Below are 17,378 nucleotides of genomic sequence, written 5' to 3'. Positions count from 1 at the left end.
GTCAAAATTGCCCAGAAGAGGAGAGAAGCCAAAGTGAAGAAGGATAAAGACCTAAGGAAGGAACTTAACAGGGAATTTCAGAAAGCTATTAGAAGAGACAAGGAGCAGTTCTATAATGACATCTGTAAAGACCCTGCAGATAGAAATAGACACGGAAAAACAAAGAAAGTTTTCCAAAAGATCTCTGAACTCAGAGGGAAGTTCCAACCTTGAACTGGTATGTTAAGAGATACCAATCAATCAATCAATCTTTATTATGGCCAAAGACCAACACAGGTTAAAGTACAGATGCCAAAGGACAGATAGTAACTGATTCAGAGAAAAGCAAACAGAGATAGAAGAAGTATACTGAAAATCTGTGCAGCAGGGATGTCAACATACAAGATACTCTAGAACAGGGATTCTCGGGTCTCCAGATGTTATTGGACTCCCATAATCCCCAACCGAAGGCCACTGGGGCTGGGGATTATGAGAGCTGAAGCCCAATAACATCTGGAGACCCAATGGTGAGAATCCCTGTTCTAGAAGATATTCCCTACATTCAAGAACCTCTAGTACGGGAACATGAAGTTAGATCAGCACTGTGGTCATTACCAAGTCAGAAGGCTACAGGAACTGATGGAATACCTACAGAAATATGGCAGGCAACAGAAGAAGAATCAGTCAAGGCTCTAACCAAACTATGCCAGCAAATTTGGAGAATGACACAATGGCCAACAGATTGGAAGAGGTCAGTCTACATACCCATACCAAAGAAAGGAGACTTAACAGATTGTGCAAACCATTACACAATATCCTTCATTTCACATGCTAGCAAAATAATGCTCAGGATTATCCAATGCAGATTAGAACCCTAGGTGGAAAGGGAAATGCCAAATGTTCAAGCTGGTTTCAGAAAAGGCTGAGGAACAAGAGACATCTTTGCTGATGCATGCTGGATAATTGAGAAAGCCAAAGAATACCAAAAATAAGTCAATATGTGCTTTATTGACTACAGAAAAGTCTTTGATTGCGTCAATCATGTAAAGTTGTGGAATATCCTTAGGAAAATGGGCATCCCAGAACATCACATTGTACTCATGAGAAACCTATACACAAGACAGGAAGCCACAGTCCAAACAGAATATGATGAAACAGACTGGTTCCAGATCGGCAAAGGAGTAAAACAAGGCTGTATACTTTCTCCTTACTTATTCAGTTTATATGCTGGACAAATACTGAAAGAAGCTGGACTGGAAGAAGATGATCATGGTTTTGACCTTGGAGGAAGAAACATCAATAACTTGTGCTACACTGATGACACCACTCTAATAGCTGAGAATGCGGATGATCTGCAAGCTCTAGTAATGAAACCAGTGAAAAAATGATACTACAATTACAGTAAATGTAAGGAAGACTAAACTAATGACAATGGCTCAGAATTGACAATGAAGACTTTGATATGGTGGATAGCTTCTGCCTTTTAGGATGAACCATTAACAGTAAAGGATCCAGCAGTCAAGAAATACACCGCAGACTAGCACTTGGTAGGGTTGCAATGAAGGCCTTGGAAAGAATATTTAGATGCGGTGAAATACAAATAACCAGGCTCATACATCGGACACATTATGCAAAAACCCAGCTCCATTGAGAAGTCCATAATGCTGGGGAAAGTTAAAGGAAAAAGAATAAGAGGACGACCAGCAGCAAGGTGGATGTACTTGATTGATAGCAATGAATGCGCCACTGAGAGACCTTCAAGGCCAAGTTGAAGACAGATCATCCTGGAGAGAATTAATCTATGTGGTCACTAAGAGTAGACACTGACTTGAAGGCACTTAGTCAATTAATCAATAGCTAGAGAGTGCCAAAACTGAGTGAAGATCTCTGTTATGTTTGCACTTGGTTGAAAACAAAGGTTTGTTGCGCAGTGAACCAGTTCAGATGATATTTTGTCCAAGCAGCCTGCCCTATGTGATGAAATGAACACAGCGTGAGTGCACATGACTCCCTGCCCGCTCCCCACTGGCACTGCACGATTCTTTAATCACATGGGGACGCAATTTGATTTGAATATTTTTTGTTAAAACACACACACAAAGAAAGTGAGGACTTTATTTTTTAAAAATTGTATTAGTTCTTTTAAAAACATGCTGAAAATCCATCTAAGCTTCAACCATCAATTATGTAAATCAACTGAAAAACAAACTTATCACCAACCAAATTATATCCCAAAAGACCTCACAGTGGTTCATTCACATTTCATATTAAAGAAAACAATTAGTAGGTGCGTATATCATCACTGAATTTATCGATACAAAAAGTGACAATTTCTTAATGAAGTCAGAGCCATATATCTGATCGTTTCCAGCTCTTATATAATAAGTAAGTTCTGTCACCGAAGCTATATCCCATATCATAAAATACCAATCAGACAGAAGAAGATTCATATTCTTTTCCCAATATGCTGTTATGGAGATCTTCACAGTAGTTAATGCATTACTAATCATTTCCTCTCTCTCTCTCTCTCTCTCCCTCCTCCCTCCCTCCCTCTCTCTCTTTCACACACACACACACACACAACACATGAGAACTTTATACACTCTTTTCTTTGATGCAAAATGATACTGTACCCTTACTTAGCAAATGTCTGCAACGCATTTTGTTCATTAAATAATGTATAAAAGTGGTGATATCATAACATCTCATCTCAACTGAAAATCCTTATTTTCATAATCCCCTAAAATGACCAGCAAAACACTTCTGATAACAGTAAACTACTTTTATTTGACATTTTATTCTAACTGTAACACATCAAGTAAGGGAAAATTTTAAAGATTCCTCTCTTCAAAGGCTCTTCATAGCCCATTTGAATAATATCTATGCCTTCCATAAATGTGGAGTGGAAAAGCCAAAGAAATTAGTTGTTCACATTTCCTTGTTTTCCTACTGACTATGTTTTCTTCAGCATTTATTCTGCTGCACATCCTGCATGTGCAAAGAAATGTTAAATCCAGATGAGCTTCAAGCAACTTTTAAACAATTGAATAATACATCATTATAATAGTTGTGAACGCTTATTTTCTTTGTTCCAGTGTACCATAAAAGAGATTATTAAGTTTTGTCTTTCATCAAAGGTTCTATTTTCTGTTCCTACATAAATGTCTCACACTGGTTAATGCCAGAGACTATTTGGCACATATTTAGGAGCTGCCTCTATGGTTTCCTGCTCCTACTGTCCATTTTCACAACATAAAAATATTAAATTGAAAAAGACCCGCAGTTACTGATCTTTGAACCATGATGAAAAGACTGCTGAAGTCAAGACCCCCTACAGTGGGTCCTGTAATGGTCACAGGAAGAAGGAATTCAGCCTCTGAAAAGCACAACCACTCAGATGTGGCAAAATATATATATATGAAGTGACTGCAGAATGCAATATTGGTACAAATATAATATTCAGTGTATGCTGATGATATGAATATTGTCAATTATGTAGAACAACTGAAAGCTACGGATAGCAATAAAACATGAGCATATTGAAGAAATAGCCTGCATACATAAAAATAAGTTTTGAAGATTTTTCTGTTTGAGGAGAAAACAAAAGCAAGTATTTACAGAGAGACTAAATTCCATATATAAAGGAAAAGGTGTATACACTCAGTGTGGAGAAGGGAGCAAGGCTTCATGAGCTGTCCACACCTTCCACTTACAGTGGAAGGTCTGGACAAAAGTGTTTGTGCCAGTCTATGTTTGTATGGTCTTATGTTCAGTCAGAAAAAATGGAAGGAGGAGGAGGAGGAGAGGAAGAGACGCCACTCCCACCCCGCTGCTAGTCCATTTGCCACCCTGTCACTGTCTCTCATATTTCCATAAGTCTTTTGGCTACTCCGCTTCCACTTCCCATGCCTTCACAGACTTGTACCTTATTTATCACTCCATCGCCACTTCATGTGTCATTGCATGTCTTGTTACTTGATAAACTGTATCCAAATAAACTATATCCAATACTCCTTAGTATTGTCTTCTCATAATATTTTTATTTTATTTTATATTTTTACATTTATATTCTGATCTTCCTTCAAGGAGCCCAGGTTATGTTTATGTTTCTCTTCACAACAATCCTGTGATTATGTTTATCCTCGCAACAACCTTGTGAGATGGGACTGGCCCAGAGTCACGCAGTGAGTTTTACCGGGCCTAGTCCAACACTCTATTTATCATCGACATTTGGATACATTTGTTTCAGTTTCCATATAATACTAGTATAACATTGTGTAACAACTTTTTAAATGATTTTCTGCAACACATGGGGACATCAAACTACCCAATTTCAAAGAACATATTACAGATATCTCTCTTCACTTAAATGCCCAGTTCAATTTGATCACATAATTGCTTTCTCTCCCTGGAAATTTTAATATAAACAGTACTAACTAAAACATAAATGTAAGCACTTATCCCACGTACTAATGTTGTTCAGGAGAGGTTGATGAAAACATAATTACATCACTCAGAGTAAATGATACTGATAAATATCTACCACCAGTTAAGCAGCAGAGGTGCAAACATACTCATTTATGAGGCAGCAATCTGCTTACCTATATGGTATATAATGAACTAATCTTTATCATGGATCTATATAGCTGCTTTAGAAACAGAATGCCATTTTTCATACAGGGCTTCTTTTTGCGCATGGTTTTATGTTGCTAGATATTGTTTGCATAGTCACTAATTTCTAAAAGTATTACTGTGCATTACAGTTTCAATAGCAGTTATCAGAGGTATATAATGACTATATATGTGTATATATACAGCATGGGAGGGGGAATGGTACATACTGCTTATTATCAGGATCAACCTGATCCCAGTAAAAATCGGTTTAATCATGCAGTAGATATCAGAGTTGTCATGGATCACATCAAGCTAATATGTCAGTATTGGCTTGATGCAACAGTCAGGGCATGGAGGGGCTTACCTTTAGAAGAAAGTGGTAGGCCAAAAGGCAGTGGTAGTGGCAGCAATTCATGTCACTACTGTTCTCTTTGGGCAGCCACTTTTTTCCAGTAAATGCTAAATCTTCAGACCCCCTTCAGACCTGTTTCTCTGATAGTTTCGATGCAATGCTGCATTGCATTAAACCTATTTTTAATATCATAGACATTTTTCATCAGAATAATTTCTGGTAAAAAGGACATATAAATATATGTCACGTCTTTCTTATGTGATTGCAAATATTTATGTTTCATGGGAGTTATTGAAGTATTTGGAAGGCAAGCAGCTAGAATATAAGGCTGTATTAAGAAAACAGGTTTTCCCACCCAGTCGTGTGTTGCTGTTGTTTTTTTTACAAGTACATTATAATGTGGTATACTACATAATAGGTGGGAAATGAAATGGAAAATGAAAAGTAATGAAAGTAAAATGCAGTAAATGTACTTGGGCTTGAAAGATCCCATGAATAAGCTGGCCAGCTCTGGAACCATGGGAGAACCCATGGTTAGGGGTGTGCACAAAACTGGCTGGCCTGGTTTAGTTCGAGTCCATACAGGAACAGGCCAGTTCAGTTTTGCCCCCCATCAACCCCCGCTCCAGGGTTCAGTTCGGTTGGGGGAGCAGTTTGTGAGTCACTTTAAAAAACCTTTTAGTACTTACCTCCTCCAGGGGCTTCTCTGAGGCCACCAGGGGGGCGCGGTCTGTGTAGGTTCGACGTTGAACCTGTTTGCACATCCCTACCCATCGTGACTCTCTTAATCTGACCAAAAAAAAGGCAGTTGAAGGGAAAATAATTCTTAAAACAATTTCTTGTACATCCAAAATAAAATGAGTAGGTGCCCTTTATTCACTGAGATTTAAAATATTCTCTATGACTTGCATGGCCTCGTCTAAAGGAATACTAGTATACAAGGAAGAAACATCCATAGTGGCCATGATGGCATTGTCAGGCTGAGTTTATTGGTGAAATCAATCGCTAATATATAATGGCAACTGTACAACAAATGGCTTTAGCAAATATTCTGACAATGGTTCTAGAATGGAGCTGCAACCTCAAATAATGGGTCTGCCTGGGGTATTATAAAAAATTTAATATACCTTAGGAAGGACGTAAAAGACAGGCACTCTGCTCAGCGTTGAGCAGAATGCATATTCAGCTTATGTGGTGTACACACAAGCCTTCTTCTAGGGTTTGGTAGTTGGGGTTTGGGGCGGGCGGGCAGATTAAGGGAGTTGTCATGGGTTCTCTTATGTTTCCAGAGGTGGCCAATTTATTTATGGAATCTTTTGAGTCCAAGTACGTTTACCATACTGCTAATCCTTGTTTTGATTCTATTTTATTCTGGTGCCACTTTATATATGACATTTTCTTCAACTTACGATCAACTGATAGATTTCACAAATTCATACTTTCTACTCTAGGCACACTAGCATTCAGTTTGTTCTCCAGGCTGGCACAGTTCAGGTCCATTTTTTGGATGTGTTGGTTAAATATTCAGTAACACAGATTCACACTCCTCTAAAAAATAAGTTTGTAATACTTTGCTCAGAATTGACAGTTGTCACTCCAGACATTTCCGATACAATTTACCCTATGGTTCATTATTAATAATTAAACATAATTGTTCCTCTGAATGTGATTTCCTTGAAGAATCAGATAAATTACAGAGGGATTTGATCTATAGAGGGTACCCTATATTGGTAATACAACAAGCCAGAGCTGATTGCCAGCATCGAGAGACTTTATTACAGAAGTAATCCAGTCCTGATACCCGTACAAAGGTAGTCTGTAGTTTCCCATTCAATCACATATCTACGAGATTTATAAAGGCAATCTTTAAGTATTGGTTTCTGGTTCAGGACATCCCAGGGTGCCAATCCAAGCAGATTATTGCCTTCGGTCGCACCAGAAATATCTCTAACTGGCTCATAAGAAGTGATGCTTCACTTCCTGTGAAACAATCCATTCCAGTTTGGGGTTTTTACAACACATACATCCGTGTCTAGATAAGGTCCTTTTGCAGAAAGAGGCCAGATGGATTGTAAAGTGAAATTGTAGATATAAACTTAATATCATTATTGTGACTATTTCCTTACTGCAGCTGTACTAGTTAGTTTATGCATAAGTATGGTGTTTGTTTTCCATTTAAATGAATATCGGTTGACCTGTGGATATATTATTATATCTTTGTTACAACAGTTCTCTGTTAGGTTTGTGAACCTGTGGTCTAAGGGTTAAAGGTAGTCTCCACTCATGTAGCTGCTGTTTAATTGATTATGTAGTGCACCTGTGACTTCTCTACTTTATATAGCATGAGAATTGCTTCCTCAGAGAACAGTCAGCAGTCTGTGTGAAGCTTTGCACTGTGTTGTATGAAAACTTATGAGTATGCATCAGCACCTAGCAATGCTTCTCCCATTATGTCTAACGTGACAGGTGTTGCTATGTGCTGATGCTATTCTTAGGAGTCCCTGAGGCTCCAGCAGCAGAAATGTGGTTTTCAGAGGGACGTAGGTAGCACAGACACCCTGATCTTGGGTCAGCAGGCATTGTATGGTCCTTGCACTGTGTATGAGTCACTGAGCTCACAGACCAACCCAAGTTCTTCACTTCTTAAAATCAGATGCGGTGTGTGCTTGTGTTGCTCTTAAGTCCTAATGGCTGATGTACCCTTCTCACAATCTAGGTTTTCTACCATGTTAATTTCCTCTACCCTTGAGAGATGGAGAGCAAAACATTAGACTAGAGCACAGGGGTTACAGTCAGAACCGGAAGGCTCAGTAAGAAGCAACCTAAGGAACCTTTGCCAAGGTTGGCAGCCAGAGACATTAGGGGTTTTTGCAAGGGCTGCTTGCTCCACCTCCTCCTGGATCTCAACTGGGTTCTGATCCAGGGAAAGTGTTTGTATTTTCGTCCTTCTCCTGAAGAAGATTGCAGGAGTGGCCAAATGGGTACTTTGTCCCTGGTTCTGGGCTTCCATCATCTCATCATCGCTGCTTCTGAAGTCCCAAGGGCAATGGAGTCTCATTGAATCCCTCAATATCTCAGCCTCTTTAAAGGAGGTGTCACGGAGGCCACAGATGACTACAGATGGAGTCAGTAAAGCTGGTCTCCATTCCTCCTCTTCTTTTTTTAAAAGTACCATTGGTGCCCGGGTTCAGTTGTTCCTAACAGGAAGTTTGTAAATGAAAAAACAATCAGTGAAATGTATGGATTTGTGGATACTATTTTTTTGAAAAAGTCATTTATTCTCTAACCGAAATGAACATCAGATACATCCGTCCCATGAGCCTTCCAAGATGCTTTGGCATCTGTTTCTTTCTCTGCTATTCAAGATCAAATAATATTATAATTCAGTTATATTGTGAGTTGGCTCATATTTTTTAAACTTGTGGTTGGTTTTTATTGTATATGGAAGCACCCAGAGATATTGATTGTTTCATTATAGCAATTGAATCCATAGCATAAAAGAATGCACTGGCTGCCTGCATCTGTTCTACAGTCATTCTTGGGCACTGCATAGTTCCTGTACTTAAAGCAATGCAGTGTTTTGTTTCTCTTCTTGTGTGGTCTCCTACTCTTTGAGGATAATTAGCTCAGCCACAGGGTGGTTGTTTTATGGCATTTGTTTCTATTGTGAGTCACTTTGGACAATTAAATGGAAAGGCAGGATATATATGTTTTAAGTGGGAATACTCAAGAACACAAGCCGCAGTTCAGATGTGATGCCTGCCAATTAATCCTGTATCTCCTCTAACCACATGTTCTTTGCAATGCATGTTCTAGGAAACAATGGGATCATAATTTGTTGACATTTAATGTGCTGCTTGTGTATCTTGTAACCAAGTACAAAAGTCTCACAACTTTTATTTTATATCTTCAGAAATAGCCCTGGTAAATACAAAAATATGAGGGGTTTATGAACAGTTTTCGAACTTCAGTTTTCCTATTTGATTTTTTCATTCAGTATAATTGGAAAACATAGGGGAGTTGTTTTTCAATTTTCAATTTTCCAGGTAACTTGTTTGCTTATCTTCAAACACTTCAATTTAAATCAATAGTGGACTAAATGCAAGTTATTTAAGACAATCCTCTCATCACTGGTATTTTAGAAAGCATAAAGTAAATCTTATACTATTGTCAACTTAAAATGTATGGAAAATGGAAAGTTTCACATTGCCTTAATTGTACCCAGAACAAGTCTTTTGACACTTTGCATTCTCAGATGACATTAATGAACTCTTTTATGTGCAGAGAGGAATTTCAGAAGAGAGAGGTTTCTTTTGAAGATTGCAGGTTCTGCTTTTTGAATGCCACTCAGTGTTTTCGTGCAATAAGCAGAACTATACTTTTTATCATTTAATATAAAATTCACTACATTTATCCAGGGGTATTAAGTGATCATGTGGCATTCACAAAGGTATTGAAATAAAAGCTGAAGGGGGGGACGACAATATTTAATTTAAAACAGATTTTTATATGACCCTAAATTTTTCCCTTTGGCTTTGCATGAATATAAAACGCTTTGACCTAATTCCATAAGTAAGTTGTTTGATCTCACTTTCTGTAAAGACATCCTTGACAATCAATGAGAACTGTAGGTACCACACTATAAGGGATCTGCAACTATGTATAGGAAAATGATTTAAATATCAAGAATATACAACATTATCAATATCTGATGATGGCTGATTTTAAAAACATCTTTATTAATTGCTAATTTCAAAAGATCATACAATAGTTTAAACATGTAAAATCACCTTGGCACACATATGGGTGCTTAGTAGAAGCTATTATACTTAGAAGGTTGTAAAACAAAGGGTGAGAAGGATACAATACAGAGACAATGTACTCTTGGATTAAATGAGAAGCAGAAATCTATTACTTGAGGAGAAGAAAGCTTTAGGCTTGAGAAACATTCAAGTTTTAAGTGAAATCAGAAATAGAATCATGTAAGAGCATGATGGCTGAAATAATTTAAATCAATAATAGAATATAGAAATTATTCAAATAACTATAATCTTTTGTTTAGGGCAATGAACTTTTGATGTTTTTCATTTAAAAAAAGTCTTTCTGTGTCATTGCAGTGGTAAGAAAATCCTGTTTACTATCCATCTACATGGTTTGCTTTTTGCTTGTCACAACAACAAATATTTATATACCACTTTTCAACAAACACTGCCAAAGTGGTTTACATAGAGGAAAATAAATAAATAAGAAAGATGGATCCCTGTCCCCAAAGGTCTCACAATCTAAAAAGTAACATGAGATAGACCCCCCAGCAACAGCCACTGGAGGGCTACTGTGCTCAGGGTAGATAAGGTCAGTTGATCTCCCCCGCTAAATAAAGAGAATCACCACAATTCAAAAGTGCCTCTATGCTCATTTAGCAGGGGTAACTGTCACATTTATATACCACCCTATATAAAATCTCAGGGTCATTTACATTCCAACCAACCAAAACCTAAAAATCATATAAACAGATTAAAATTACCATAAATAAAACTTTAAAACATAAACTAAAAGCCTGCTAAAACAGGTGTGTGTTCAAAAGTCGTTTAAAAACAACCAGAGATCAGAAGATTTTGATTCTGTTCTTTGTTCGAAATCAGCCAATCCGAAACACCCCAATTTTGGATCATGGTTACAAGAAAGAGAGAAGCAACTAAGATTTCTGGAGATGTCAATAGATTGACAGGGGTATTCCCCCCGCTCCTTTTGTATCCTGTAGTACCATGTGGATGACATGTCCCTGCAATGGCAAAAGTTGTGAACCACTAGCTTAGACATCATGTCCCACCAAATTACATTGTGGCCTAAATTACATTAGACTGCTCAACTTGGGCAACAAACCTTAGGCACCACTATAACTCATAAAAATCAGAAGAAAAACAAAATGGCTCTTCAAAAGAGCCCTGAACAAGTCAAGAGTTTCTTTCTTTGGGAAGAAAAACCTGTGTAATTTCAGAACTTTCCTAACCAGCTTCTCGAAATGCTTATCCATACAACTTATACCATGGCTTTTAGCAAGAGCTTTGGAATTGCATTGAGCTCCCAAAGATATTTGGGTATTTCTGTCTCAAAATGCTGTCTTCCAAATCCCTTTTCAAGGTCAGTTTGCATTTCAATCACATTGAATACAACACATACTTAACTAAACCATTCATGCTCAACAGGGAAGGTCTGCCAGCTTTTTGCATATCTTATCTTCTGCTAATCACTCAGTGCCTCAGCTAGAGTGGAGAGAGTCAGAAAAGTCAATTTCAATTGCAATGCTTTTCTGAAGAACAAAGCATTCTGTCCGAAACACAGTCATGTTGATTTGGAAATAAAAATCTCTGTTTTTTAATTCTTGTTTTTGTTTTGGTTACAAAACCTCCAAAATTGCCATTTTCGGGCACAAAACATTTTGTACCTGAATCGAAATGCACAAGCCTAACAAAAACACAACATTGGCAGGACTGCTGTGGGGTACAAAATCTGCTGCTTCCCTTCCCAACAAAAGCTGGAATTGTCAGATATTTAGTCCCCAGGATTAAGTCCAAGGTCGCCATCTCTCTGGTTGGTTCTGCGACTAACTGTTCTAATGCACAGTCATTTAGCAGGTTTATAAATTTGGCCTCTTTCATTACCTGAATGTGAACTTACCCAGAGAATGTTTCCCCATTTTCTGGGACATTAATTAATTTGGAAGTGGGCTTTTGTTTGTTTGTTTTTTGGTAGCCTGAATAAGTTCTGCAACCTATCTGAAAAAACAGTGAGGCTCTACACACAATTGGTGTGTAGAGCCTAATAGGGTTTGGTGGTGCGAGTGGGTCAAGCCTGCTTTCCCCACGCACAAGCGGCTAGCCTGCCTTGGGCAGCTGGAGCAGCTACCCACACAACTACCAGCTCCATCACAAATCCGGTAGGGGTGGAGGGTTCGGGGGCTGCCTGGCCCCCGGAAGTCCCAGGATGCCCCATGCAAGTGTGCAAGGCATTCTGGGGAGACCCCCAAGGCTGGGAGGCTTGCTGTTGCCTCCTGGTCAGGGGTCTACTTGCAACTTGCAAGTCACCACAGCATGGAGCCATGCTGTGGTGACTCACAATCAACTAAACGGGGTTAGCAGAGTATTCAATCCGTTAACCTTGTTTAGGCAGAGGGAAATTAAGTGGGCTGAGAGTGGTTCACACACGCGGGGGAAACCGGGCTGGGCTCCCTTAGACCGGCTTCCTCCGCACATGTGTCAGTCAGTCAAGTGTGTGTGTGTGTATAAAATAAATAAATAAGTATGTATGTATAAATGTCACACAAAGAGGGCAAGAGATTCTGTCTTTAGCTGGAACTCTGTGTCTGTCATAGCATCTACTTACACTCTCCTTCCCTTATTCATCTGCACCTTTTACAAATGAAAGTTTTTAAAATGTTATACAGCTGTTTTCTATTGCTGGAAAAAGGTTAGCATTTTAACTTGGGCACCACAACATGCATAAATTTGTACTGCATTTGCAATAATTAGCTTAGTTTGCAGCTTCAGAGTGGAGATCTGTTTTTATAATATCCAGAGCTGAAGGAATCATAAAATATCTGCAGAACAAGTTACATAAATGAATCCCCCATTGCCCCTATTTTAAAAAATATGTTTGCATGCATGTACAGTATAGCCTTTAAAAGTTATACTGTTTCTGGCAACAACATTCATCCTGCTGGGTGGTTTGTAGCAAAGCCAAACAGATTAGAAAGGAAATGTTTTAATATATACTAATCTCTCTTGACCGTTTGATTGTTAGTACCATAATACTGTTGGCAATGCTTCAACTGATTTCATCTGAGTAATGTAGGAAAACCGGAATATAAGATGTATTAATGTTATGTTTGTTTTCGTTTGCATCAGTTTAGTTTAATGCTATCCATATCATTAACATTTTGCAGAAATAAAATAATTGATGAGAGTTATTGATTTTAACATTAATTTCTTTTTTAATAAATATTATTGCACAGATTATTTTAATTTTCTACAAATAGTATGATCATAAGTTGGTTGCAGCAATTATTTTCTATCAATTCCCAGAGAAAATGAACCCAAGCAAAGACAAATGTTAGTATGGCGTGTGTGTGTGTGTGTGTGTGTGTGTGTGTGTGTGTACGCATACAATATACTTGAAAAATAAGAGCCCTGTAGCAACACACAATGTTAAATGTTTCCCCTAAGTAGTACAAAGATGTAATTATCAGGTTAAGGGAAAATGCCATTATTTTACTTGGAATAAATTGCAATGTTTATTTTTCAAGGACACAAAATATATCTAAGGTGTACTTTGTTGTTGCGTTTTTCTGCCTTGCAGTGTGTAGTGTATGTTTTTACAAACATATTCATTTTTTATTTTTCATGAATTTGACACAAAGACTTAATTCCCTGCTGCATTGTAAATATGATTTGCAATGGGTAGATATTGCTCTAACCACAAATGTGGCCACTGAAAGTCTACCCCACTATTAATTATTAATTTCTCTTTTTTCTTTTAAAAATTTATATCAGAGTCTCCACTTTGTCTGTCTTGTGACCCCCTTTTCTACTTGTTGACAATTCAAGTCACTACCTATTATCAATTTACTTTCTAATATATTTTCAGACTGTTCTAATCTTATACAGGTAGGTTCCAGAAAGCATATACTAAGGCTGCATTTGCACATAACACAAAAACGGAGGTGAAGGGCCATTCCGAAACTGTACATCTGAATGCAGGCAACTACAGCTTTGTCAAAAAGTGGACCCACGGTTTCCCTCCCTGAATGTCCTTTGTACCTTTGGTTTGTAGTGAGGTCCGCTGCCTGGACATCCAGTTCAGTGGTGCAAGCATTACGTCCAAACACTGGCACCGCGGTCTCCCCTTTCTGCAACTGTAGTTGAGGGAGGAAGTTCCTCTCTCACTCCCGCTGCTATTGGCTGCCGGGGCTGTCCTGCAGTAACAAAGGAAGCCCCAGCAGTGAATTCCCTCTCCTCTATGCAGTCAGCAAGACTGAAGAGAGGTAGCTCTCCTGAACTTCTGAATTTGGATGGGAGAACACGAATCCATGTTGCATCTGAAGGCGGTCTGAAAGAACATTTACAGTACCTTCTTTAAAGTGTCTCTGTCTTAGTTCTCTGTAACAAAGAGAGTTGTGTCATCACAAAAGCAAAATACTCAAGATTCCTTGGAAGAAGAATAAATGATATTTAAGCTCCACTTGAACTATAGACTTGGAACATATTCAAAAGGTTCTGCTCAGATGTTGTGGCAACCCATGAGTGCAGACAGAGGAAAGCTTGAGGGTCAAATTCTCACTTACATTTGTGAGGGGAGGGACCCTTTTGAGGAGAAAAAAATAAATTTGGCAGGAATTCAACAAAATGAGGGGCAATTACTCATATGTTTGGGTGGTATCTGGGGCAATAGCACACATAACCCAAGTGACTGACACATGTATAAAAGGAGTATTAAGGAATATTGATCATATATATTCTGCATGCCCTATTGGTTTCTTTCTTTCTTTCTTTCTTAAATCTATTTGCTAGTTGCCTTAGCTATGCTTAGCATGCATTTTTTTTAAACAACAACAACAACAACACCCAATAGCATAATCAATCTAGAAAAAGAAACAAAACTGAAGGGCCAAGAAAACAACAGTGGCCAGTTGACTCAAAGGCCAGACTGAACAATTTCTCAGCCAAGCAGACACTCGAAGCACTTTTGACTGTAAATTGCTTCCAGGGTGAATATGTAAACCTTCCCTCCCTGTAATCATGTGTGTCCTATTGGTTGAGAACATAGACTGTTAGCACAAATATTTATTTCCTTTCTGTGTAAATGGGGTTGACTCTTGGCAATATTTTTAAATTTTATGATCAAGACTAAACCGGTACTGGTGGTGGTGGGAGCTGATTAGTATCTGTTCCAGGGCCATGGACTAATAAAATGTGGTGATTGATGGATTGAACCAGAGATTGTCTATGTGAACCAACCCCGAGGATCCAGAAATTTCATTCCCTTCTGTGATAAGGCAAGGTGTTGGTGGTCCCATTTGAGTGTTTATTTCTTCCCCAAAAGTATAGAAAATTTAAGATAATCATAGTAGTCTGTAGCCACAGATCCTCATGGCTTGCAGTCAGCAACCACAATTATTCCATTGTTGTTCTGTGCTGCCTCCACTTATGAAGGAATTTAAAGGCAAGTTTTGCCTAGTAAATACATTTGTAGTCACCTATATTTGGCAGCAGCGATATAGGGAGGTGCGGAAAGGCATCATCTCACACTGTGTGGGAGGAGGTGCTGTAAACCACTCCTCTATTCTACCAAGACAATCACATGGAATGTGTTCCCAAGGAGTTGACACCAACTCGATGGCAAAATCTTTCTTTTTTGATACAAAGCATTATCCTGTTTCCTGCGAAATTCTGACAATGTTCTTCAAGACACATTCAGCTTTCTAAAAATGAAATAGTGTTTTTCTGGAACTAGGGTTGCCATATGATTGACTAGATTTCACCCAGATTCTAGGCATGGCACCTGCTGCCAATTTGGAGGATTAATTTGCCTAGATTCCACCATTTGTTGGTATTTATTTATTTATAAAAGAAAGCTTGTAACTGTCTTAAAAGCTTAAATAGGAAGTAAAATGTGCAGGCAGAATTCTGACCAGTCTCTGGGTGTGAAATTAGTCTGCTCTCACCTTCCATTAATCTTAATCTGAGTGAAGCCATATCTAGAGTCAAGCATTTAGGACAGCACTGTTATGAGGGAGAGAGGAAGGGATAGACAGGCTACAGTAGCACACCATTGTCTAGGAAATGAATTTCCTAGTTCATTTTTAAAAAATTTGTCCTGCTCCCCAGCTGCATTCCTTGGGCAGTTCTATGGCTGGAAGCAGGGTTGCTCAAAATAGAGGCTAGGGCTTGGATAATTATTTTTGAATTATGACTTAAGCTGATTTTCCATCCCATTGGTTTAGCTCCATTGCTGCTAAAGGAAATATATCACTCAAGGTGGGGAAAAGGGGTGGAAGAAAGGCTATATTATTACGGTTTTCCTCCCACTGCACTGCTAACCCTGGGTTATGAAAATGCTAGACTCAAAATAAGGGAAAGAATTTATGATATGGAGCGGCAAATTGATCAGGGCTCCAGTTGGTGTTCTTTTGGGCAATCAAATTCTGAGCTTTGCCCCTGCCAACTATTTAATCCAGCTAACAGTCCCAAAGTACAGCAGAGCCCTGACACTGGCCCAATGCAATGCCTTGTGCACAGCTGTGATGGAAGGGAGATATCAAATAAGTCCATATGGAGAGAGCGTATTTGCCCCTGTGGCTCTGGTGAGATTGAAACCGCAGCTCATGTATTCTTGTACTGTCACTATTACTGTGATATTCGGCATAAGCTCATCTCTTCAGATATTAGCTCATATCCAGGCTGTACTGATTCCTTTTCCCTAATTTTCCTCTTGGCAGATCAGAATGACTCTAGATCCTATAATGTGGCTAAGTTCTGCCTAATAGCTAGCAAAATTCGTTTAGAGCTCATTAAGAACTAAATATTCTAAAGCCTATATGTATGTTGCCTCCACTCGCTGGATATGCTGCTGCCATACATAGTACAGAATATGGTATGAGATTTAACACCGCTCTGTATTAATTACATAATTTTGCTGTCTTGCTACCTCTGTACTCAGTGTCTGTTATTATTCTGTTATTAGTGTTGACTAACTTTTATATATAGTTTTATGTTCATAGTTTTATTTAACTTCTAGCTTCTTCTACTTATTATACTAAGTAATTTTATAGAGACTTTTAAAGAGACTCCTATTTTGTAGGAGTAGATTGTTTGAACTGTTTATGTCTGTTTTGCTGTTACGCTGGTCAAAGACCAAAATTAAGACTATGCTCTATAATTCTTCCTGATGGTGAACATGCTAAGTTCTTCACCATCAGTTTCTTTGAAAAGGAAGAACACAGCATTCCAAAATAACTGAGAATTTGATTTCCATGATGTTTCTGTAAGTTACCAAATTCTGCAGCACTGTTACCTTCTGTGCAAGCTGTCATCTCAACAAAATAATTTTGTGTTTGCCTTACATATAGGTAGGGTTATGGATTTAGCATTTTTAAACAAGTCACAGTGGATGTTCACACTTGCCATCCTTTTAAAAAAACAACAACATTTTATATCCCGCTCTTCCTCCAAGGAGCCCAAAGTGGTGTACTACATACTTAGGTTTCTCCTCACAACAACCCTGTGAAGTAGGTTAGGCTGAGAGAGAAGTGACTGGCCCAGAGTCACCCAGCTTTGTATCCACAGAGAAACAAGGTATTAATGTGCATATCAAAAAACATTTTGCTAAAGCTAAACAAAGTGTTTGAGATTTTATTTATTGATTTATGTATTCATCA

The 17,378-nt window shown here is 38.4% G+C and overlaps 1 long non-coding RNA gene across 1 annotated transcript in view; it reads right to left on the bottom strand.

Moving 5' to 3' along the window:
* The window catches only part of LOC128352233 (uncharacterized), an 87,809-nt gene that overhangs the window by 28,210 nt on the left and 42,221 nt on the right, over window positions 1–17,378 (bottom strand). Inside the window, exon 3 of the long non-coding RNA XR_008320275.1 lies at window positions 13,762–13,916. This is a non-coding gene — a long non-coding RNA (uncharacterized LOC128352233). The remainder of the gene's footprint in view (window positions 1–13,761; window positions 13,917–17,378) is intronic.

This window comes from Hemicordylus capensis, chromosome 3, assembly GCF_027244095.1.
Source record: "Hemicordylus capensis ecotype Gifberg chromosome 3, rHemCap1.1.pri, whole genome shotgun sequence".
NCBI lineage: Eukaryota > Metazoa > Chordata > Lepidosauria > Squamata > Cordylidae > Hemicordylus > Hemicordylus capensis.
The sequence above is the reverse complement of the archived record's forward strand: the minus strand, read 5'-3'. Positions and strand labels throughout refer to the sequence as shown.